A 25,245-nucleotide genomic window follows, 5' to 3' on the forward strand; every position below is an offset into this window, starting at 1 on the left:
AACTCCAATGCATGTGTTCTCAGGGGTACCCCAAGAATACGTCTTGGGACCGTTACTGTTTCTTTTACACATTAATGTTATTTGCTCATTTGTTGTTTCCTCTATATAAATAGAGCTTGTTGCTGACGATTGTTTAATATATTCGCCACTAACATGTACACAAGATCAAATCAAGCTAAATAAGGGCATTCAAGTGATGGATGCATGGCGTAAAAAATGAGACATGGAAATCAACTACGATAGAACAACATGTATGCACGTCACTGGAAAACTATTTGAGCTTCTATTAACGTATAACTTTGGGGAAGATGCTCTGAATAATGTATGCAGTTTCAAATATTTAAGAGTCACCATAACCTATACACTACAGTGTCATTTCCATGTTGAAACGATTTGGTCAAAGGATAAGCAAAAGTTGTTGTTTTTTGAGAAAAAAATTTGAGTGGACTTAGGTAAGTTAATCGCGTATAAAACATTTGTTCGTCCTAATTTGGAATATACATCCGTAGTGTGGAACCCACAGCAGAAAGGTCTGAAAGGTAAAATAAAAAAAAGAAGATCACATGCGAGTGGTACGTTTTGTCTGCTCTAAATACCGACAAACTGATTTAGTTGCAGATCCGTTAAATACATGTGCTTTAGAGCTGTTGGAGTGCTGCAGGAAGAACCATTAGTTAAAGTTTCTTTTCCAGATTCTGCAACAACACATAGGGTGTTAAGAACGGCCCAGCTGAGGTGCAAGTGTTGCCAACCAGTTGCGACGACGGCGGCGTTAACTTCCTTGTTTACCACGGCTTGTTTAGGACGACTGGACGAACGTTTCCGTCACCTTGGAATCGGGGGGGGGGGGGGGGACCGAGTGTTTATAAACCACTGTTGTGCGGATGCTCGACACTCTCTCAAGCAGCCATGTTAGACTGACGTACTTTCTCTCGCAGTCATGCTAGGCTGATGAACTGCATGTAAATACTGTAAATAAACCCATATTCCTCGTTCTCGATGAGAAGCAGTCCTTCCCTTCATCAACGTCCTCAGCGTGGATAAGTTGGACGACGGCATGGGCCAGCTACCTTCTAATTCATGCCGGACTCCAACCATGACAACGGGTTGCGAACGATCGGATTGAGCCCCCAATCCTGACAACTGGTGGCAGTGGTGGGATCGTCCGGCGAATCTAATAATAATAGGCTGACAGCGGTGATATGTCCTTTGCGACGTGGTGCTGTGTCTGCGGTGAGTGCTTGGTTCTTGCTTGGACTCTCTAGGCTTCATTTTGTGGTTGTTATGTTTAGAAGTGTAGGGAAGCTAGATTGTTGAGTGTTAGCTAGGTTGTGTTTTCCTAGCTAGATTTAGCGAGTAGGACCAAGGCAGTAAAAAAGCAATCATGGAGTTAAGGACACTGCTGAGAGACGAGTTGTTGATTGTTGGTGAGGAACTAGGCCTAGATGTACGCAAGGAAAGGCTAAAATCGGAATTATTGGAGCTACTTTTCGAACAGGCCAGTGAGGGAGAAATTGAAATAGGGTTGGAACTGCTGAAGAAAAGAGAGAAACGGGACAGAGAGAGAGAAGAACGGGACAGAGAAGAATGGGACAGAGAGAGAGATGAACGCGATAAAGATCGCGAGTTAAGAAAAATGCAACTGGAACTTCAAAGCAAACGTTTGGAGTTGTCTCAAGGAAGTGAAAGGGCTCTGGGACGATCAAGTGAGGCAGAATCATACCGCATGGACAGGCTGTTAAAGCCATTTGAGGTCGGGACCGACATAGGCTTGTTCCTATGCAATTTTGAAAGGACTTGCGAGAAGATGAACTTCGGTCCGAGTACATGGCCACAGCGGTTGCTGTCTATGTTGCCGTGTGAGGCTGCAGAGGTAATCGCCAGACTCAGTGCGGAAGATGCATATGATTATGCGAAGGTCAAGGCCAGTCTTCTAAAGAAATACCGCCTTTCAGCTGAAGCTTTTCGGCAAAGGTTTAGAAGCACAGGCAAGAAAGATAGCGAGGGGTATCCGGAGTTTGCATACGGCTTAAAGGCCAACCTAGTCGAGTGGCTGAAAAGCGCGGAAGCGTACGACACCAGAGACATGATCATTGAATGCATGTGTCTAGAGCAGTTTTACAAAACCATCCCCTAAGCTGTGAAACTGTGGGTGCAAGGCAGAGGGAATGTAAACACTCTGGAAAGGGCGGCTGAATTAGCCGAAGAGTACGCAACGCATAGAAAGTTGAACGCCGAGGACGGAAATTGGGACGGTCGAAATGGACCGCGGAAACCATTTCCGTTCAAAAAGGGTTCGCAGACTAGGCGACCGGAGCCTGTGGAAGTGGAGGAAAAGCCCGCAGAAAAGAGCGATGAGGAACTTAACGGGGAAACCGCACAAAAGGAACAGAAAAGAAAATTCGAATCTTTTAGGCCGATCCGTTCTTTAAATGCCACAAACTGGGGCATATAGCTGTAAACGGCGGGAAGCCTACCGTAGTTTTCTCCTACATGGAGGAAAAAGACGAGAATATGGAACTTTTAAGCCCATATCTTCACGACCTGCAAGTTAATGGTAAACCATGCCGAGTGCTGCAGACAGTGCCGCCACGACGGACATTGTCCATCAGTCTTACCTGACGGTAGATGACTTCACCGGAGAAGTAGCATGGATCAAACAGGTTGTAGAAGAACACAGCGTGTGTCTGCCCATGGTCAAAGTCAAAATCAGTGGACCATTCGGGGAGCTAGAGACTGAGGCTGCAGTTTCCAAATTTTTGTCACTGCAGTATCCTTACATCGTTTCGAATCGTTCGAATCAGTTACTGCGTGACAAAGGGCTTAAACTGGGAGAGGGCATAGTACTGGCATTGACCCGCGGCCAAGCTCGTAAAATCGCGTCGCTTTCGGCTGAAAATGCACAAGCTGCTCCAGCGGAAGCAGAAAAGGGGATAACTTCTATACCCGAATCCGAGCTAGGCCCGAGGGACAAGAAAAAAAAAACAGTTGAGGAGAGCCTGCCAGCTGACCAACTCAATGAGAGCGTAGCACTAGAGCGTCAAAGTTCAAGCCTGCAGGAAGAGCAAGCTGACGCAATCGCAAGCGAGACAGGGTCGTTATTATCACCGGCATCAAATAACTTTGATCAGCTCTTAAGTGTGGATAGAGAGTTACTGGCAGCCGAGCAAAAGAATGATGAGAGCTTAGCTAAATTACATCACACAGCTAAAGAAGGCATTGCTAGGCGCAACGTGACGATACATGAGAGAGGAGTATTGTTGTATCGGCACTACAGAGATCGAAAGGGTAGGATTTTAGATCAGTTAGTCGTACCTACTAAGTACAGGGAGGACCTTTTGAGTATCTGTATTGGAAATGGGTTGTCTGGCCACTGAGGCATAAACAAATCAAAGGAAAGATTGCTTATGGAATACTACTGGCCTGGCTGTTTCAAAGACGTAGAAAACGTTGTAAGATCATGCGACGCCTGCCAGTGCTCGGGTAAACAAGGAGAGACATGGAAAGCTCCACTAAAGGAAGTGCCCTTAATAACAGAACCTTTCAGACGACTTGTTATAGACACGATAGGGCCTCTACCAAAAACAAAATCGGGTTACAGGTACTTGTTTACCATGCTGTGTCCTGCTACAAAGTTTCCAGAAGTAATCCCTCTGAAAGAGCTCAGCTCCACCGAAGTAGTGGACGCGCTTTTGACAGTGTTTGCATGAGTTGGGTTTCCAGCCGAAATTCAGGCGGATCAAGGGTCAGTGTTCACCAGCGCACAGACTTCCACATTCTTGTAAAAGTGCGGTGTAAAGTTAATACACAGTTCCATCTATCACCCTCAGTCAAACAGTGTAGAGAGGTGGCATTCAGTGCTTAAGCGAGTTTTGCGTGCGCTCTGTTACGAGCACAAGGAGGACTGGGAGAACTGTCTGCCGGCAACTTTGTTTGCTTTGCGAACGGTTCCACATGAGGCTACAGGGTTCTCGCCAGCAGAACTAGTGTATGGGAGGACACTCCGTTCTCTACTAAGAATGTTAAGAGAGATGTGGGAGGAAAGAGGAGACAGTCCTACAGTGGTTGAATACGTGCTAAATCTGCTGGAACGACTAAGCGCAACCCAAGAATTAGTCGGAAAGAACATGGGAGTAGCTCAAAAGAACGCCAAATTCTATTACGACAAGAAGGCGAGGCTTCGTACGTTTAACGCCGGAGACCAGGTAATGATCCTCAAACCTTCAAGAAAGAACAATTATGAAGTTCACTGGGACGGGCCCGTTAACGTGTTGCACAAACTTTCAGATAGTAACTATGCTCTGAAAATGCCCGGTCGCAGGAAGGAGGTGGGGATATATCACTGCAATTTGATGAAGCCGTATATAGAGCGGAGCGTAGTCGTTGACTATACCATCAAAGAGCAGGATGGCACTAGTACCAAGTTTAAGGAGTATAGGGCGACCTCCAACACTGAAATCGGCCTAGAAGAAGTAGCAAAACATTCGGTAAGCTCGCTCGCTCTAAGACCACAGCAGCTAGATGAGCTAAAAGGGGTGTTAGGAGAATATATCGACAGGCTCAGCGATCGGCCAGGTAGAACCGAATTAACGCATGAAATAGAGCTGACATCGACCGAACCCGTAAGATCAGAGCCTTACAGGGTGTCTCCAAGACAGAGAGAAATTGTGGAGGTAGAGATACAGCGCATGCTAGCGTTGGGAGTTACTGAGCCCGCTGAGAGTGACTACACGTCACCGCTAATACTGGTAGAAACCCCTAACAAGGAGCTTCGTCCGTGTGTTGACTACAGGAAGTTAAATGCCATCACTAGGGATCAGCTGTACCCGATACTCAACATTGAGGAACGAATTGAAAGAGTTAGCGCTGCTAAATACATTTCAACTATAGATCTCGTGCGGGGGTACTGGCAAGTTCCCCTTTCAGAAAGTGCCAGCCGCTATGCTGCATTCATCTCACCTGTAGGCACTTTTCGCCCTCTCGCACTCAGCTTCGGGCTGAAGAACGCCCCGTTTAGCTTCTCTAAGTTAATGGATATTGTCCTAAAAGACTTTCAAGAGTTCGCCTTGCCCTATCTTGATGATGTAGCAATTTTTTCGGATAGCTGGGAACAACACGTATCGCACCTCAAACAGGTGTTCTCACGGTTGAAGGAAGCCGGCTTAACGATGAAAGCGGAAAAGTGTAGATTTGGTTGTTTACAGGTTACTTATCTGGGCCATGTTGTCGTCCAGGGCACGAGACGGCCGGCCGAGCTGAAAATAGCTACGCTTGGAGAATTTTTTCAGCCGCGCATGAAAACAGACATTCGTTCATTTTTGGGACTTGTGGGGTACTATCAACGGTACATTCCGAATTACTCGCAAATGGCAAGTCCATTACCAGACGACCTCCGAAAGGGAGCACCAAGTAGCGTACATTGGGATACGGACAAAGAGAACGCTTTTAAAAAGTTTGAAAACGCTATTGGTTTCTCGTGTTGGGCTTCGCGCGCCAGACTACACAAAGGAATTCGTAGTTAACTGCGACGCAAACGACAGAGGGATGGGCGTGGTACTTAGTCAGGTCGGCGACGATAACGAGGAGCATCCTATCCTCTATGCCAGCCGCAAACTAAATGTAAGAGAGGAAGCCTACAACGCTTCTGAGAAAGAATGCGCTTGTTTAGTTTGGGCCGCCCAGAAATTGTCGTGTTACTTGCACGGAGCGAAGTTCATCTTCGAGACCGACCACTGTCCTTTGATGTGGCTCAATCAAATGTCACACAAAAATGGCCGCTTGCTCCGATGGAATCTCACTCTCCAAGAGTACAACTTCTCCGTTAGATATAAAAAGGGAAAGTTGCATAGCAATGCAGATGGTTTGAGCAGGCTAATTTGAATTCTGCGTTTGAGGGTCGCGCCTAAATTTTAGGGTTACTAGTGTTAATTTTGTTAAGCCAGGAAGATCCCCTCTCATTTAGCAGGATTCCATCCATGATTGCTCAATTTGTCAGCACGAAATTCCTTCAGAAATTGGCATAGCGAAATGCAGCATTTTTTGTTTGTGCACTTATGTTTTCTTTGAAGTCTAGCGGGTCTAAAGCGTGAGCCAAGGTACGTCATCTCGGCGCAGAGCCGTGTTGTGGGGTTCGTTATGCAGTTGCCTGTCCTTGTTGGATGTTTTGGGGAGGTGACATCATTACACACGTGGTTACTGCGAGCCAAGACATCACCCCCTGGCCACCAGCCTTTCTCTTCCTGCCCAGCGGTTATCAGCGCTGGACACTCGAGACTTTCCGGGCCATGGAGGCGCTGTTAAGAACGGCCCAGCTGAGGTGCAAGTGTTGCCAGCCAGTTGCGACGACGGCGGCGTCAACTTTAAAGGAACGCCACCGTTACGCTCTAGCCTCGTCGCCGTTGTGACTGAATGCGTTCGGCGGGCTAACTATTGTTACCGAACCCACCAACGCGGACCTGATCTGCTATGAGTGGGGGAGTTGCCGCGGGAACGTCGTCGGGGACCCCTTCCCACGCGCCGACCAAGACGCAAGACAATGGCTACCCGGCCGCGCTACCGAGGGTCAGCTCCGAGTTCTACGAAGTCCGTGTGGTGCCGGTTTCGTACCGTGAACCTATGTGTGTGTGCGTGTGTGTATGTAAACCGTCCCGCGGAGAGACGGCTTGTTTACGACGGCTGCACGAACGTTTCCGTCACCTTGGAATCGGGAGGGGGGCGGGGGGCGAGTGTTTATAAACCGCTGTTGTGCGGATGCTCGACACTCTCTCAAGCAGCCATGTTAGACTGACGTACTTTCTCTCGCAGTCATGCTAGACTGATGAACTGCATTTAAATACTGTAAATAAAGCCATATTCCTCGTTCTCGATGAGAAGCAGTCCTTCCCTTCATCAACGTCCTCAGCGTGGATAAGTTGGACGACGGCATGGGCCAGCTACCTTCTAATTCATGCCGGACTCCAACCATGACAACGGGTTGCGAACGATCGGATTGAGCCCCCAATCCTGACAAGGGATAAATAAAGACAGGTACTTTCGACTTCCAGGAAGAAGTATGCGAACAAATAATAGTAAAGCCATAGAGCCTTATTTATCGTGTACGGATGAGTTTCGTTAGTCATTTTTATAACGCGATAGAAATATGGAATGCCCTGCTCAACTCTGTTGTTGATAAATATGATATACACAGATTTGAAACTTAATTATATATGCAGTTTGTTATTGTCTAACTTTATGTGTTTCAATAATTGATTATATATTTCAACTGTGAATAATTGAATATCATTGTAACCCTCCCTGTAATGACCCCAGATATGGGATGACTGTACAAATAAAATAAAAAATAAAATCAACCTAACGCGTGAAGTAAATGAGAATAAAATGCTACTACGTAAAAGGAAGGTATAAACAGGGTGGTTAACCAGAGGATAGTCCGTTTGGGTTATTCTGTACTCGGCAAAGAGAAACGGGTGCTAAAGATGAGAGAAAAGAAAAACAAAGGAAAGAATTGGAAGTATCTCAGACTGTTTGTCTGAGCACTTTCAGGCGAGGTCTGTAAAAGGGGTGAACACTCCCACAGAGTGTGAGTATCACATATAGGCGAACAACGTCACGCAGTGCACAGTGTTTCACAGTCGCATTTTCTCGCACAATATGGTATTTTTGATGTAATGCACCACTATCCAGCACAGGCCTTGGTACAGTGCGAGGCATTTAAAATAGAGACGCCGTAGCGGCTAGGAGTCAAGGCTGCACATAGTTCTTCATATCTGAGACAAGCGCTGAAGAGCATCCAGCGACTCACCGAAGCGCTCCCATCGTCGAGATGGCAGTGTATCAATACGGTGCTGAGTCTCCTGTTGTGTCCGTCCTGGCTCCCTGCGGACGTGGATGGAGTCGGTTCGAATGTATCATCTTTCGGCTCGCCGGCGAACCACTTATAGCTACGGTAATTCACATTCACGTTCTTCAACGCTTAAAAGACGAAGGCAATTTGACTGGTGTGCCGATCCCTGTTCTGCTCAGCTACAATGTACCATTCCTTTTTTTTTCGAGTTTAACTGAAGAATGCTACTCTAATTGTTACAGCAATGCTAGTGGAATCGGCAGATCACGCATTCTACTTTGTTACGTTGGCAGCAGCCAGCCGGAGAAAGCAAGACTGCCCTCAGAGCCAAGCCGACAGCGAAAGGATTGCGCTGAACTCGAGTTCAAGCGATGGCACTTAAATTGAAGACGGGTTGTGTTTGTTTTCGATCACTGTCCTCATGTTCTTCCCGCTGCTTCAAATTTTACCTACGCTTCGAGAGAGTTAAAGGCCGGAAAGCGAAGAGAAGACACATCAGCGGATGCTCTTATAGTACGCCGAGAGAAAGAAAACTACAGCGGACTATGGACCTGAGGATAACGTACTTTGCAAATCATTTTAGGCACCAGCTGCACCATAAGTGAATGAAGTCTAAAATGCACAGAGAAGTCGGCCATTCGCAATAAACTGGTCACGAACAAAAAAAGTGCAAGCATTGGCCGCGACAATTGAATAGTCAAATGATCGACATCAACTCGCAGCTTGCGTCCTATGATAAGTACACTTGAGTGCAGGAGGAGGAAAGAGAAAAGTAGAAGGCAGGGAGGTAATGTGTCAGGTATGATACAATGTAAATCTTTGCAGTTATTACACCATACGCATGCAGATCAGGAGGGCGTAAAAAATGCACCGAAATAAAAAGTTCCGAAAGAACGTATGCCTCATCACATACTGCAGACCATAATGGCGACCTAAATTGCGCAAAATAATTTACACGTGTGCTTCAACTGTTATACGCACGTAAAAATACGTTTACTATCACATATTGAGAAGAAATGACAGTGCAGGTTCATGCGAGAATCGCCCTCTAGAAATTGCAAAGGTCGATAACATGATGCGTTACCTTGGCGAAAGCACATAGAACAAAAGCTTGCATTGCGTGGAGATTTATGGTATCGCAATTTCTAAAAGACAGAAAAGAAGCTTGACCACCGAACGTCGTTTGGGGAACGTTATTCGAGCCCAATGTCTCGCGAAAGTGTGTATACAGACGACCGAATCCGGCCCTTGGCAGAAATCTGTGCGCGCAACCGTTGCGTCCCAACGTGCCGGGCCGTCAATCAGTGTGGCCGATACTTCTCTGCGCGGGCGTCCAGCCGAGAACGCGCAGCAGAAAGAAGACATCTGGTCCCGAGCGCGCGGACAGCCGCCTAATTGGCGGGTGCGCGCTGCCACCTGCGAGATGCGCGTTCACTGCTCCTCTCCTGCTGGCGGTGACTCACGGCGCGCAGTGCCGCCGGCGAGCTGCTCTGCGGCGGCGAGGCATTAGCGGGCGCGTGCCTTCCCCCGCGCGCGTGTTACAGGTTCGGCGCTCGCCAGGGCGTGTTGCTTCTTCCGGGCGTGCGTGTCGGCGCAGCGCCAGTCGAGGCACGCCATGCCTGTCGCTGCTGCCTGACGAGCGCTGGCACATCCAGGGGCGTGCCGGGCTCGCGCGCGCGATGAGAAACAACGCGCGCCATGCGGCCCCTCTTCGCTCCCGCCATTCGGAGCACCCGGCGACCGAGACATTAGCGACGGCCGGGAGGGGAAACCGGCCTGCTTGCTACCCACGTCGCAGCCCAGACGACGAAACCATCCTGTCCACGCCGCGCATCGACGACGGACCGTCGACGGGCGCGCGAATCCTCCGACCGTCGTGTTTAGTTCGCCCAACTTTGCTGCTTCCTCCGCGTGACAGTCTGCAAAAAAGTGCAGTTGCGACTTCTCTGCGTTTAGAGCTCGTGCGACTACGAACCACGCGATTACGTTGGCTCTCGGTACCTCGTGTCTTTATACTGGGATGATTAAGACAATCTATATAGACAGTACGTGGATGCCTAGCTCTTAAGTCTAGAAAACCTTTCAAGAGAGGATGTGAACTTAATTACTCACTTTCATTTTCAAAGTTCTATAAAGTTTCACTGGACGCCTCGTGTTGAAGCCAAGCGCCATTAAGTCAAGCGTACCAAACGTGTCAGTGACATTCTTTTTCTTCTTTATATATTTTGTAAGCCTTTCATAGCTAATATAAAACAAGTCTACTTGAATTCATACATTCTATTTGGATCCATAGACGACTTAGTATCAACCCAAATTTATTTCTGTATCAGGCCAGCTAGTGTTTCTGCGCAATCTAAATGTTTAGGCTTCCCATTTAGAACTGAAGGTGTTTGGGATTGCACGTGCTTTTATTTCTATTAGGGCATCGGCTACGTAAAACGTGGCCTTATTGACCACAACAGTACAACAGGACTGATGAACGCATCGAAGACGTGTGACCGGCAATCAGGTCCTCCAGTCAAACAGTGGTGCAAAACTATCCCTTTATATCACTGTGGCAACGCAAGGATGTGCGGTAGGTTTTCGAGGCTATATCTGTGGGGTGTTTTCCTAGCCGCTGAAGTCATGAAGGCCAGTGGTGGAAGTGCAAAATGCGTAAAGCGCTCACAAGACAGCTTCATGACTTTAAGATTGATAACTGGATCACATCTCGCATTGTAGGCAAGTCAATTTCTACAAGGAAAATACCAAACGCCAACCAAGGTGGTGTAGTAAAAGAGATTAGACGTTTCGTCTTCCACGTGGAAGCCTTGATCACTTTGAGATGGCTTTATGCCTTTGTTTGAACCGCTAAGTGTATCCCCGAGCAACTTTTTTAAAACGAAGCTTCATTTGCCTACCCTCACGGATTTGTAGAGGCTACTGTCTGCTGCTCAGTCGGTCAGTATCTAGGCCGATATATTGTTCACAATATTTGTGAATATACACACGAAGGTGATATGCGCGCTTACTGCGAATACGAGCAAACGGGCTCATATAACTCTTGTAGGCTAACGGACCAAATAGTTCAAGTAAGGGCACCTCTGTTCTGCTTAGCAAAGAAATAAAATCCCAATTAAACCTGAACAAATAATGTCGACTCACACCGACCTGTTAATGGAACAGCGCTATGTATCGTCGGGGGACCGCGCGGCTTCATAGTCCTATAGTGAGCAGGCGCCAGTTCTGGCCAGCAGCGTTTCTTGTCCTCTTCTCTTCTAGCACTACTATGGTGTTGGACTGCTGAGCATGAGGTCGCGGCATCGAATCCCGGCCACGGCTGCCGCATTTCGATGGAGGCGAAATGCGAAAACGCCCGTGTACTTAGATTTAGGTGCACGTTAAAGAAACCCAGGTGGTCGGAATTTCCGGAGTCCTCCACTACGGCGTGCCTCATAATCAGAAAATCGTTTTGGCACGTAAAGCCCCATAATTTAATTTTTTTTCTAGCACTAGCCTCAACGTCACGGATAACGGTGGCAGACTGGCAGTTCCCACGCTGCCCCTCCCTCTGTGAATGCAATAGTACTGGTCCACGGTGACTTGCCGCGACGGTACGGTGCCCCACCGGCAGGTAAAACCTTGCGTACTGGTGCACCGAACGTGGATGTGGCGGAGCAGGCAATGTCCGAGTAGCCAAGGTCTTCTAAGAGCCCGAAGGTCCTAATCCCGTCTTGATTCCCGGACGCGCACCTGGTCTCCCTCCTCAACCTCGTTCGGAAGAATGCGCGCAGCAAATAGCCGGAAGGTGCAGCCACCTTACTCAATTCCATCTCACCGTAAGAAGACCGGCCATCCACCTCCAACTTCACCAAATCAGGGTAGACGACACCTGCAAGGCATTTCATCTCAAGAGCAGTAGCTCCTTGGAACGAAGCGGCCAGGGTGCGACGTACGCCCGCATTCGTAACGAAAAGGCTACCTCGACGTCGCCGCCGCCACTGCCGCTATCAAGTAACTCTTGACCTCCTGGAACTCGGCCTTGTATGGACGTTCAGCAGTTCCCACCGAGAGCTGAACCAGAGCCCCAGTCGATCGTGTGGAAATCTGCATACTGTTCCGTCAAGGAACGCAGCTGCGCCTCGAGGTGGTGTCGGTGCCATAGCGTTGGTGACGTCCTAAGCGCCGGCGGTGCCCTTTTCCCAACAGCTGCCCAGCACCATGTTGCATGCGGCGTCCACGGGTCCCGCGTCGGGCCCGATGACGGCGACGGAGGAAGAGCAGGCGGAAGAAGAGCGCTGATCTTCGCCAGCCAGAGATGCAGCTCACTCCGCGGAGGTCGTCCCGCAAGCTGGGCTGGTGCTGGAACGGGTGCCACGGATATCCCTGTGATCATGGTTCGCCCGGAAATGCAGCTGGGACCCCACATTGGGCGCCACTGTGGGGTGACGGCGCGGTCTCGAAGTCTTAGTTAGCAGGTGCAAGTTCTGGCCAGCAGCCCGCAACCATGGCTCGCGCCACCGCAAGTGAATTTCTCGTCCTCTTCTCTTCTGGCACTCCAGCCTCGACGTCGCGGATCACGGCGGCAGTTCCCGCAATATCTAAGGGAATCTTTGATTTCCTCGATTTACTTGGACTTAGTTATTCGGTGGGCCAGTGAGTGTGCGCACATTCTTGCCAAATAGTACAGAATGGATATGTGCCGCAAGATGGCACACAAGCCAATGCAAAAATTGCACGCGAATGAAGTTGTGACCTTATTGGTGGACAAAAATTATAGTTCCGTGTGAGTACATGTTGGGTTGAATAAAAGTTGCATACTGACGGCGTAAATATTCTTGGGTGAAAGAATATTTGTGGCCGCGAGCAACGCAATCATTGTAGTTAGGTAACTGAGAACCACTAATAAACTTTTCATACTTAAAGCACATATTAAAGCACATCTTGCTATACTGCAAAGAAAACAATTTCAAGCAGGAAAAAAACTATTCAAGGTACGTATGTAAGGCCACAAGCTTCAGCAGGTGTGCGACCTGCTGCGGTGTGCGACAGCAGGGAGAAAAAAAATTGCAGGTACGTATTTGACTGTGTCGCGTTACTAATCAAATAATTCTAATCAAAACTTTACAACAATGACAATTAAACCGTACGACAATCAGAGAACTATGAAAGAGCAAGTTGTTAACGTAAACCAGCTTTATGGCTTCCTAGTCAAATGTAAGGTTTAAAGAGACATTGAGCAAGAAACAAAGTTTCTTTTGTAAAAACATAACCGAAAGAAAGACGAACGCAATTGTAGCTATGGGCAGCCAACGGGAGAAGCGGCTTCACGCAAGAATTAAGCCATCAGTCACAAGCAAAGGCACGGCGCAGTAAAGAACTCGCGCAGCGCATAAGCTCATTTTCGACAGTTACAGTGAGAGACACTTACACATAAAATGACCGCCTGCTATCTATAGCTTGTTGCGCGGATAGCCCGGAAGAAATACGTACTTCCGAACGGGCAAGAACAGTGCGCGCGCTGCTCGACGCGGAGCTGCCGCCCTTTGCGGGGACTTTAATAGCCTATCAAGACGCCCGCTGAAGCGCGTTCCACCTTCTGCGCGCAGATTTCGCGTCGGCTGCCGACACTCAACAGAATGAAGCACTCGGTTCAGAGGGAGAGAGGGGAAGAAAAAAGCTGACGGGTTTTCTTTTCCCTTGAGAGTACATGAAATAAGGAAGAAGAATAATGTTGAAGACGACATTAACAACCCGAAGTGTTTCGCAGCAGAGGAAAGGCACGCGAATAGAGAGAGAGAAGTGCGTTAATCCCGCATTGACTTCGACGTATATCTCACAATGCCCGTAAAGTGGTGGAGGCGAGGCCCGAGCGACGACTTGACGTCGCCGTTCGCCCGCGCGCTTCGTTGTGCGCTTTCTTTGCTTTTTAATAACACGCTTCAATTGAAGGGAGCAGCGCCCACCTCCCACGCTGCTCCGCGCAAGGGGGGACGTGACCTTGTCTCCCCACAACCCATTGCTTCTAGCCTTCGGCACCCCCCGCCTCTTTCTTTTCTTTTTTTGCTTTACTCTGCGCTCTGTTTCCGGGCGTGCGTCGGCCGGAACGCGCGCCGGTGACGTCATAATGACAATAATCAGACCCGAGCGAGAAAGTCGTTATTTCGACTGCGTCGCGGCACGTTCTTCCCCGATGCTGTTTCTCCCCAGTTAGCGGCCTTCTTCTTCGTGCCCTCTATATTGGTTCTTCTTTTCTTTTTTCTGTCCCTACGGCCCACTGCTATTGTCTCATTTTCTCCTCCTTTTGTCTTCCATTCGTTTTCTTATCATGGGGCAGTCTTACAACGGGGCTGCAGGAGGTGAGGCGCCATCTAACGTGAACTAAGATCACCTCTCTCCACCACCCCACCGCGGGGCTTCGATCCGCGGTTCTGTACGCCTCCCCTGCCGGGCCAGTCCTGGTGAGGCGGACCTGAGGAAGAAAGCAAAAGCAGAGCAGGGCGGAGGGATTTATTTCGCAGCCGCTGTATATACTGGGAGGATTGGAAAAAAATGGCAAAGGAGAGGACTGTTCTCCCTCGGTTTTTTTTTTCCGCAATAGCCTATCATTTTCGGGCCGAAAAGATGTGGGGCGGCGGCGAGATGCGGAACACGGAGCCGACGGCGGCAGCAGAACGCGCCGAGCGCACGCTGGCGCAACGGTGAGGGGGAAGGTGCCAGGGATGTGGGGAAGCGGTGGTGCATGGGCCGAGAAGGACCGCCCGGGACAAAATCTTGTCGGAGCCCCGGAGCCCGCGGGGTTATCACCGGCTTGCGGACCTGTTGTACAAAGAAAGTTCGACAAGGAGATCCTCTCTAAGACCTCCAAGGTATAGGATTGCACTCGTTCCCCGTAGACGAGTCGCGGGGGATGAAGCGCGTGAGAACGCAAAGAGCGCGAAATGAAAGCCTACTCGGATGAGTGGCCAAGGGACGACTGCTGCCCCTATCTCCCCCTACTTTCGCCCGTGTGAAGCTGATGTAATTACGATAGTAGCTGCAGGAGTGACTGAGGGGGTTTTAAGGCTAAAGCAAAAGAGGTCTTGTGTGATTACAAAAGATGACAGGGTGATGAAAGATATGTCGCCGGGGCTCCATTTTGGAGAATACGCGCTGACGCCAGTGTCTAGGGACCTGGAACAAGGCTACCTCAGACAGTAAGAAAAATTTTCCGCGAATAAGTTTCACCGACTAAGCAATACCAGCTAGGTGTCCGTACTCTGCAACTCGACCCACAGTGCTCGCAAAGCTTCCAATGACATATTATATATATATATATATGTATATATATATATATATATATATATATATATATATATATATATATATATATATACATATATATATATATATATATATATATATATATATATATATATATACATATATACATATATATATATATATATATATATATATATATATATATATATATATATATATATATATATATATATATATAGTCATATCACAAGAAGCCAACAAACACTGACACCGACAGGTCTGTGAGTGGTGGCGCTGGCTAACACTCCCAGGGTTCTACTAGGACACATAAATACCAAAGAAAGCGGATGGCGAAACGCCGCCGCTGTAGCTCAATTAGTAGAGCATCGCACGCGAAATGCGAATGTTGTGGGTTCGGTTCGCACCTGCGGCAAGTTGTTTTTTCATCCACTTTAATTTCCATTACTTTATCGTTGCTTCATTTCACTTACTAAGCACAACTAATTTCGCCTACGTTGTCCTTCATGTCACTGTTTGTTGGCTTCTTATGATATGACTAATAAAAATCGGGCCCCTCAGTTAACCCCCTTTCTTCTCGTTTATATATGTATATTGATAGATAATCGAAGCCGCACTTGCTAAGAGCGTGGCTGCGACATCGTCAGACAAAAGCGCCAGGCGCGCGTTCACTTTGTTCGCTGGTAATGCCTGCCAGGTGGTGGACACTCATGTACCCACGTGAGGCGCTCGTGAGTGCAGTCACGTGGCGTTGTCAATGTCACCGCTGCTGTGATGAGCAGCCCCAGCAAGGCCCCATCATAATTATTGTCGCCAAGTGTTATTTTCACATGCCAAGTGGACTTTCAAGGCACGGCCGTACATGTCTATACCGTATTCTGCCAAACGTCGCCTACGCAAAATACTCCTTGCCCGAGCAGCAATTTACGTGATCGCCACGATGTAGTGTGTACAATGCGCGCGATGACCTACGTCGTGTTTTGTGAGTATGCACACGCTTTACGACCATAAGAACAGTCCTAAAGCCTGCTTTAAATTCACGCGGCAACGCCTTCCGGCTTGCACTATATTCTCGAAACTATCGGAAGAGCGTTGCAAGCTCTTTGCACGCAACGAAGGCTTTAGTAGTCTTCTGCAGAGACAGTGACCTGAGACCGGACGCTTAGTTGCTTGTTACCGTGAGTCCGCTGGCCTGTTAACTGTGCCTCTTGTGTGCGTGTGTACTGTGTATGAGTGGAGGATTTCATTTATCAGCCTTGTCACCCTCTGGAGTATCATGATCCCTAGCACCCATTAAAGCGGATTCCTGTCGAGCTCCGGTCTCGCAGTGCCTCGCGTAGTGTCACTCATCTCGCAGAGCCTTGTCCATCTCACCGACCTCGCGGTCTCGCCACACAGTGCACGTCACTAATTGTCACTAGATAGAGTGACGGAAACAAAATTTTGCGCTATGTTTCTAGCCCGGAATCGAAATGCGAACATAGCCCTCAATCTTGAGTCCGGCGTTAAGTGACCTACCGAGTCGTGGAATCCTGAACGTCAGCATGGTAATGCCGCAGCAACAGCTTGAAAAGCGTGACGCATGTCGGGCTGCAATAAAGTACTGAATTCTTCGCTGGTCACGATGGAGTTGATGATGATAATCACCAAAAAGAAGGACAAGACTGATACAAAAAAAGGACACCAGCCTTGTGCGATATTGCAGGATCACCGGCCAATTTTCAGAGAAGCTATTTCTTGCGAGCAGTTGCATTAAGAAATTCCATTGCCTGTAACTAAACTGCACACTTTAACACGTTGCCCGCATATTACTCACAACGTGGAATCACTGCGTGTAAATTTAAACTCGGTGTCACATTTCCGTCTCGCATGACACCGGAAAAACTTGCGCATAGCGTTAATGTAACGTCGTAATTAACCAACCAGCGAACATTAACTTTGCAAGAACATCAGACGTAAAGTGCCACCCATATATTTCCCCCAAATATAAAATCGGTGCTACGCATACTATCAGTTATCTCAGAACATCGGGCAAGCACTCTACGCGCTTCGTATAACGCCTGAAAATAGGCAGAAAATTATTATTCAGTAATTATTTCCAGCTCGCATAACTACATCAGAAAATTAAAGAGGAAGCTCTAACTCGTAGCCAATATCGATTTTCTATTCTCGAAAAAAGCTGATCTGTCATCACCAGCCCTTAGACAGCTCACGCTACTATATTTGTACGAGAACTACCGTGACTCTACGCATATTTACACTGATGGATCTGTCCTTCCAAGCAGCTCCGCGGCGGCAATCGTCATACCAGCGAAAGCTACAACAATCAAATTTAAGACGACCCACGCGACAACATCGACGGCAGTAGAGCTCGCAGCGCTCTTTACTGCTCTTCATCACATTGGTAATGAACCGCCGCACAAATGGACAATATTCTGCGATTCGAAGGCGGCACTGCAGTCTCTACTGTCACCTTTACGACGCGGACCGCACGAACAACTGATATTCCATATTACAAAGACATTACACCATATAAGGGATGCAGGCCACGAAATAACCTTTCAGTGGCTTCCAAGTCACTGCGGCATTATCGGCAATGAACGGGCGGATCACGCTGCCCGCTCAGCCCATACTGAGGAGCGCCACGTCCCAATTCCTCTTTCTAGAACTGACGCGGCACGGAAGCTCCGCCTACTTGCTCGGCAGTGCACCGCGTCGCAGTGGAATGAGCCACATTTAAGAAATACGCGACTGTACTCACTCGATCCCACACTAAGTCTTCGAGCGCCATCACAGCTTCGCCGTAGAGACGCCACGCTTTTATATCGACTTTGGTTGGGCGTTGCCTTTACTAAAGCCTATGCCTTCCGCATAGGGATGACCGACACCCCAACCTGTGACCACTGCAGCCGTGAAGAATAAATTGGCCATATTTTGTGCACCTGCCCGCAGTACAGTCCACAGAGGGCATGCCTTAGCCACGAACTTGACCAACTGGACGACCAACCGCTATCCGAAAAAAGAATTCTGCAACATCGAAAGGACCTACCGCCACAGAAGAAGGCCGTGCAAGCGCTTTTGCGCTTCTTGCGATGTACCGGCCTGTGTGAACGACTTTAACTGGAACGCCTCTTGTGTGTGTGTCTCCCTGTGTGCGCGTTCGTTTTTTTCTTTTTTTGCGTTTTCCTCTCTGTCATCTTTCTAATCCCTATCCCCCAACCCCAGTGTAGGGTAGCAAACCGGAGACTCATATCTGGTTAACCTCCCTGCCTTTCCTCTTCATTCTCTCTCTAACCCTATTCAGTAGACACCTAAAAACACAGAACCCCAATTTTCTGACACAACAGCCATACCAATATGAATAAAATTTGCTGCATTCGAGCGAGAAAGTTATATTCTAGTGCCTCTAGGGAGCAGAATATTGATTTAGCGCTGGAAATGCATTACAAATATTCGTCATAACCGGGCCGTTTATGTTTAGCGATACACGAAGTTTACAACTTCGTAGCTCCATCAAAAACAGATATCGCATTCCTGTAAACTTCATCTGTTAGGGCATCTAAAGCGGACAAGTTTTATGCTGTGTCCCACGTAACTTGCGCCAAAATATTAAAATATGAGGTTACACGTAGTTGAATATAACCATGATAATGTTGTTTCGCCGTCGCTTGGAACAAGTCACACTATCTTTTTTTCTTTCGGCCAATTTCATACTTAGTTGTGTTTAATAAATTAGCTTGTCAAAAATTATATTCGGAGCAAAAATGTCAGTGAAAAATTGTAGACCATCCAGCAAAATTTCCTCCCCCTGCTTTCTGTTGCTCAGTAAGTGCTAAAATTAGGTTTTTTTCCACGCCTCAAAGAAAGCTCGCGACACAAAAAAAAAAAAAAAGTGCCGCGCGATTAGTCACGCGGCACTGTTCTCATTGGCATTGTTGCTCTGAATATAATAATTCGAGAAGTTGAGTCATTAATAATGACTAAATATGTAATTAGGCGAAGTACAAAAAAAAATAGTCTCACTTGCTCCGAGAGACGGCAAACAACATTCCTTTGGTTCTGTGCGGCTACGTGGCACTTGGATATTTCTAAATTTTGCCAGAAGTTACGTAGAACGCATGGTATATTAGCTTACAGCTTCTGTGAAATTGTTAAAATGCTCAATTTACGCAAGTCCTGTTCGCAAATTAGTGGTATAATTGAGACCGATGTATAGTACACGAATGTTATTCACTTTATATGTATAATTAGGTGCAGCCTGTAGAATATCAGCATCATCTTTCATTAGTGAGTTATAGAGTTGTAAACTGGATTGTTGAGTTGTCAGAAATATAGTAGTTTTCAAGAATTTTTCTAACATAATTAATGGCCTAAATAAAAAATTTACTTGTTGCAGCCAGTAGATTTGAGATTTCTTGTTTTTTTGTTTCTTTTTTGTTTCTTTTTTTGAAAGGTGACAAACTTCATCAAGCTCGGTGCAGGTGTTGCCAAGAAAAACATTCTTTTTCGTTCTGGTTTATTAGATGGGGGCGACCGAGCCGCAGCTTCATTTTTAACTTTCGCCACACATTACCCACACCATCATGCTCCCTCTTTCCAATTTACACCCGAATGCGTACTCGGTGTCACGTCCACTTCTCGCAGGACAATGGAAGAAATGCTTTGCAGATGTGTGCCAGTCCGAGCAACTGATAAATCAAAGGCACCGCAACCCTATAAGGGAGTTCTCACACCCTTAGAAAATCCTGTGTATGGTTTGCCAGTACCTGAAATATTTACCGAGACTTTGCAAACGCTCCGCTATTAGCACTGCGATTCGTTCGCTATACCCGAGCCTTTTCGAGCGGTTCACTCTATCTGAGCTTGCTTCTTCTATACGCCTTCATATCCGACGCATGTTCCTGAGCACTGTGCGGCTCTACTGACGCCCGCTGTGCGTCCTTGCCAATGCCCTGGTCACACGGACGCGGCGGGGCCCCGAGCGCAACGACGAAGATTGCGTTGCTGCAGGTATTGACTGGTCGACATTCGATACAGAGGAGACCGCCGCGTCAGATGCATTGGGGAACTACCCTTAGATGATTTGCTGTAAAGGAAACGGCACGGCATGAAATCACTTACTCATAAGAGCAGATGCTAGAAAAAGGAATTTCATTCAACGAAAGCACTCAGTTTGCACTTACACACTGAGTGATGTTAACTTGCGTCGGTGTAGCTTATACAAACGCTTTGCAAAATATAAGATGTGTACGACGTCGAGAGCGTAGTTCTCCGGACAGCATTGAACCGGCTGGACTCTAGGTCATATTCGGAGACGAAGATCCTTGGACCATGGCCATACTCGTTGATGTCACAGAAAGCCACGAAAGTGTTGTTGCAGTACCTCAAGTCGACAGGTCTTCGCGACCGTGTGTCTAGACTTGGTGCAAAGCTTCAAATGTGGGCGGAAACCGTGTTATCTCTCTCTCCTCTCTCTTTCTTTTCATCCCTATACCCCTTCCCCCAGTGCAGGGTAGCAAATGGACGTGCTTCTGCTAAAACTTCTTGCCTTTCCCCTCTTCTCTCTCTCTCTCACTCACTCTCTCTCTCTCTCTATTTGCAAAATATATACGCACTTTCACAAAACGTGCTACGTGTCTATGCTGCAAGCTACATATTAAATTGATCTTAGTCAAAAGGCCCATGAACGATGCTCCAAAATTGCTTGTTGATTTCGGCACCTCCTCGATGACCCCAAACGTGTAGTCGGTTAAACTCGACGTGAGAAACAACAACTTACGCAGTCTTGCCTAATATAACAGCGCAAGGATGTTGCCTATTCGCATGAGCTGTACGTGAGGTTACTTTTTTTATATATCATACTTCAAGGCCAATTACGTTTCAAAGCGAATTCGCGGATCCGATGCCGGCTGCCTTCCAGGCTGTTCTATGGTAGACATTTGATAGTAACAACAACGCCACCGCGGCCATGGAACCTGAACTTCACTGCCGCCGTTGCACGAAAACGGTTGCGCAGCTCCCCTTAACTTCGGCGTAAAATTGCGGATGGCGGCCATATATTGCTTTCGAGCCCTGAATGAGGAAATTTCTAGCAAGAACCGTACTTTACCCAGACGCATTTAACCTTCGCAAGCAAATCAGCCAGAATTTTCTCCCTCCTTTCACCAAGTTATATTTCGATGACTATAAACGTTCTTCCGGGAGAGGAGGGCAAAATTCTACGCGGCTCGTAATACACGCATGAAATGGTCTAAAGCGCTGGAGTAAGTACTTTACTGCAAAGGCTGTAATTAACCCGCCCGCTTTGAACTTTGCCTGCACAACACCGATGTTTTATCTCCTACATCTACATAATAAACCTATAAGCGCATGCCTCGTAGTAATGCATAAAAATTGGAAGAAAAGGACTGTTCGTTTGTTATTTGCAATTTTTTTTTAAATTAAGCTAGAAATGTCAAACTTTCGCCACAGTTCCGAATCTTGTCCTAAAAGAAGAATTACTGTTTCTCAAATCGCCTATTTTTAATCATTAGAGACCATCGTCGCTGAGACACAAGGTATAAGATGCTCTGTATTTCTTCGAACTTTCAACTTTGTGGCACATTTAGTTCATCCAAAACATTCGGGCAACTTCCTACGTGGTCCGTAAAATAGGCTCCTAACATTTAAGAACACTTGTGCGCGTAATTTTCCTGTTTTAATCTACATAAGTTAAACTTTCCGTACACATAACCCATAACATGCCCCGTATTTCAACACAGTATAAATAAGGCATCTTGTTTAGTTCACCGAGGAGACAGGAAAAATCCATACGTGCCAATCGTATAACACCGATAATGGTGGGGGAAGTGGTGAAAGATGAAGACTGGGTGATTGTTTGCAACTTATAACAACCTACTCTCACTTCCAGCATTCAGTGCACATTGTCCGTTCATCATCATCATAAGCCTGGCTACGCCCACTGCAAGGCAAAGGCCTCTCCCATACTTCTCCAACTACCCCGGTCATGTAGTAATTGTGGCCATGTTGTCCCTGCAAACTTCTTAATCTCATCCGCCCACCTAACTTTCTGCCGCCCCTTGCTACGCTTCCCTTCCCTTGGAATCCAGTCCGTAACCCTTAATGACCATCGGTTATCTTCCCTCCTCATTACATGTCCTGCCAATGCCCATTTCTTTTTCTTGGTTTTAACTAAGACGTCATTAACTCGCGTTTGTTCCCTCACCCAATCTGCTCTTTTCTTATCCCTTAACGTTACACCCATCATTCTTCTTCCCATGCTCGTTGCGTCGTCCTCAATTTAAGCAGAACCCTTTTCGTAAGCCTCCAGGTTTCTGCCCCATACGTGAGCATTGGTAAGACACAGCTGTTATATACTTTTCTCTTGAAGGATAGTGGCAACCTGCTGTTCATGATTTGAGAATGCCTGCCAAACGCACCCCAGCCCATTCTTATTCTTCTGATATTTCCAGTCTCATGATCCGGATCCGTGGTCACTACCTGCCCTAAGTAGATGTATTTCCTTACCACTTCTAGTGCCTCGCTACCTATCGTAAACTGCTGTTCTCTTCCGAGACTGTTAAACATTACTTTAGTTTTCTGCAGATTAATTTTTAGACCCACCCTTCGGCTTTGTCTCTCCAGGTCAGTGAGCATGCATTGCAGTTGGTCCCCTGAGTTACTAAGTAAGGCAATATCATCAGCGAATTTCAAGTTATTTATTTATTTATTTATTTATTTATTTATTTAAAATACTTTCAAGGCCCGTAGGCGCTACAGAAAGGAGTGGTACATATACACAGAAAAAGAATGCAGATCAATGAATAAAATATTTGTTAGATGGCATGAAAAACAGCAGTCTTGAACCTCGATGAGTCTATAATAGTAGCGACCAATGCGGGGATGTGGTTCCAGACATTACAGATGCGAGGTAAAAAAGAGTAATAGTATGCGTTCGTGCGACAAGATGGCACGAAAACTTTATGAAGGTGATCGCTGCGGGATGAAAAGTAGGAAGGAGGAGTAAGAATTTTTTCATTTAATACCGCGTAGTGGTAAATATTGTGGAAAAGGCAGAGGCGATTGTATGCACGACTTACTGAAAGTTCCGGTATGTTAGGGGTTTGCTTCATGAGTTTTACGCTAGCACGACGAGAGTAATTAGATAGAATAAAGCGGGACGCGCGGTTCTGAATGGCTTCGAGGGAGAGGGTTAGTGATACTTCAGGGGGACCCCAGATGGCCGAGGCATATTCTAATTTTGATCGAACAAGTGTTTTGTAGAGCGTCAGTTTTAAAGATGCAGGAACGGCGTAAAAGTTTCTGCGTTGATAGCCTAGCGTGTGATTAGCGTTATAGCGTTAGTTATAAATTCAACATGCTTGTGCCATGATAGATCGTGAGTGATGTAAAGGCCGAGATACTTGTAAAAATTAACTTGACAGAGAGGAGCAATATTCAGAAAATGCATGCTTGTGTCAGTTACTAAGGTATTCTCCATTAACTCTTATCCCCAATTCTTCCCAATCCAGGTCTCTGAATACCTCCTGTAAACACGCTGTGAATAGCATCGGAGAGATCGTATCTCCCTGCCTGACGCCTTTCTTTATTGGGATTTTGTTGCTTTCTTTATGGAGGACTACGGTGGCTGTGGAGCCGCTATAGATATCTTTCAGTATTTTTACATATGGCTCGTCTACACCCTGATTCCGTAGTGCCTCCATGACTGCTGAGGTTTCGACCGAATCAAACGTTTTTTCGTAATCAATGAAAGCTATATATAAGGGTTGGTTATATTCAGCACATTTCTCTATCACTTGATTGGTAGTGTGAATATGGTCTATTGTTGAGTAGCCTTTACGGATTCCTGCCTGGTCCTTTGGGTGATAGAAATCTAAGGTGTTCCTGATTCTATTCGCGGTTACCTTAGTAAATGCTTTGTAGGCAACGGACAGTAAGCTGATCGGTCTATAAGTTTTCAAGTCTTTGGCATCCCCTTTCGTATGGATTAGGATTATGTTAGCGTTTTTCCAAGATTCCGGTACGCTTGAGGTCATGAGACATTGTGTATACAGGGTGGCCAGTTTTTCTAGAACAATGTGCCCACCATCCTTCAACAAATCTGCTGTTACCTGATCCTTCCCAGCTGCCTTCCCCCTTTGCGTTGCTCCCAAGGCGTTCTTTACTTCTTCCCGCGTTACTTGTGGGATTTCAAATTCCTCTAGGCTATTCTCACTCACATTATCATCGTGGGTGCTACTGGTACTGTATAAATTTCTATAGAACTCTTCAGCCACTTGAACTATCTCATCCATATTAGTAATGATATTGCCGGCTTTGTCTCTTAACGCACACACCTGATTCTTGCCTATTCCTAGTTTCTTCTTCACTGCTTTTAGGCTTCCTCTGTTCCTGAGAGCATGTTCAATTCTATTATATTCAATTCTATTGTGCGTTACTTGGTCCATATTCCCACTAAATATAAAGTTGCTGCCACCTTCGGTTTTCTCAGGGAAGCTTGGAAATCATGTAAGCGTTTCATACAGCCCTCTAAAGAGAGAGAGAGAGAGAGAGAGAGAGAGAGAGAGATTGGGAAGAGGAAGAGGCGCTATTTCCTGCAACCCTTTAGGGAGCACGGCTCAGCGCCTTGGGTAAAGGGAGGGGCAGAAAATGAAGGTTTAACAATTTTCATAAAACATGTAATTAATTCACACATTTCAAAACTTCACTGCGCATTCTTCCTAACATGCTCCCCCCCCCCCCGCCCCCCCCCACCCTCCTATATTTTCATGTACAAACTCGATGAATGATCAAGTTCACCCAGAACACTATGAAAACGCGCTGACATTTTCCAACGCTTCTATAAAAGCGGACTAACAGCTTCTCTGTCAAATGTAATAATGATAAAAGCCATGAAGGAATGGGAGGGGGGGATTGGAATTGAAGGAAGCTTGTGTTGTTCTTTAGGCGCAGGCTAGCAATGCAGCTTTCAATGACCTCCACAGTCGACATGGGAAGAACCAGAACTTTGAGGAGAGTAAGTTACCGCAGCTCACGTCGATCGTCTCCCTTAGGCTTGGAGGAAAGAAAAGTATACGAGGGAGCATTACGTCACGCAGCCAGCCTTGGAAAGTGAACGCTCC

This window comes from Dermacentor variabilis, chromosome 1 (genome assembly GCF_050947875.1).
Source record: "Dermacentor variabilis isolate Ectoservices chromosome 1, ASM5094787v1, whole genome shotgun sequence".
Taxonomy (NCBI): domain Eukaryota; kingdom Metazoa; phylum Arthropoda; class Arachnida; order Ixodida; family Ixodidae; genus Dermacentor; species Dermacentor variabilis.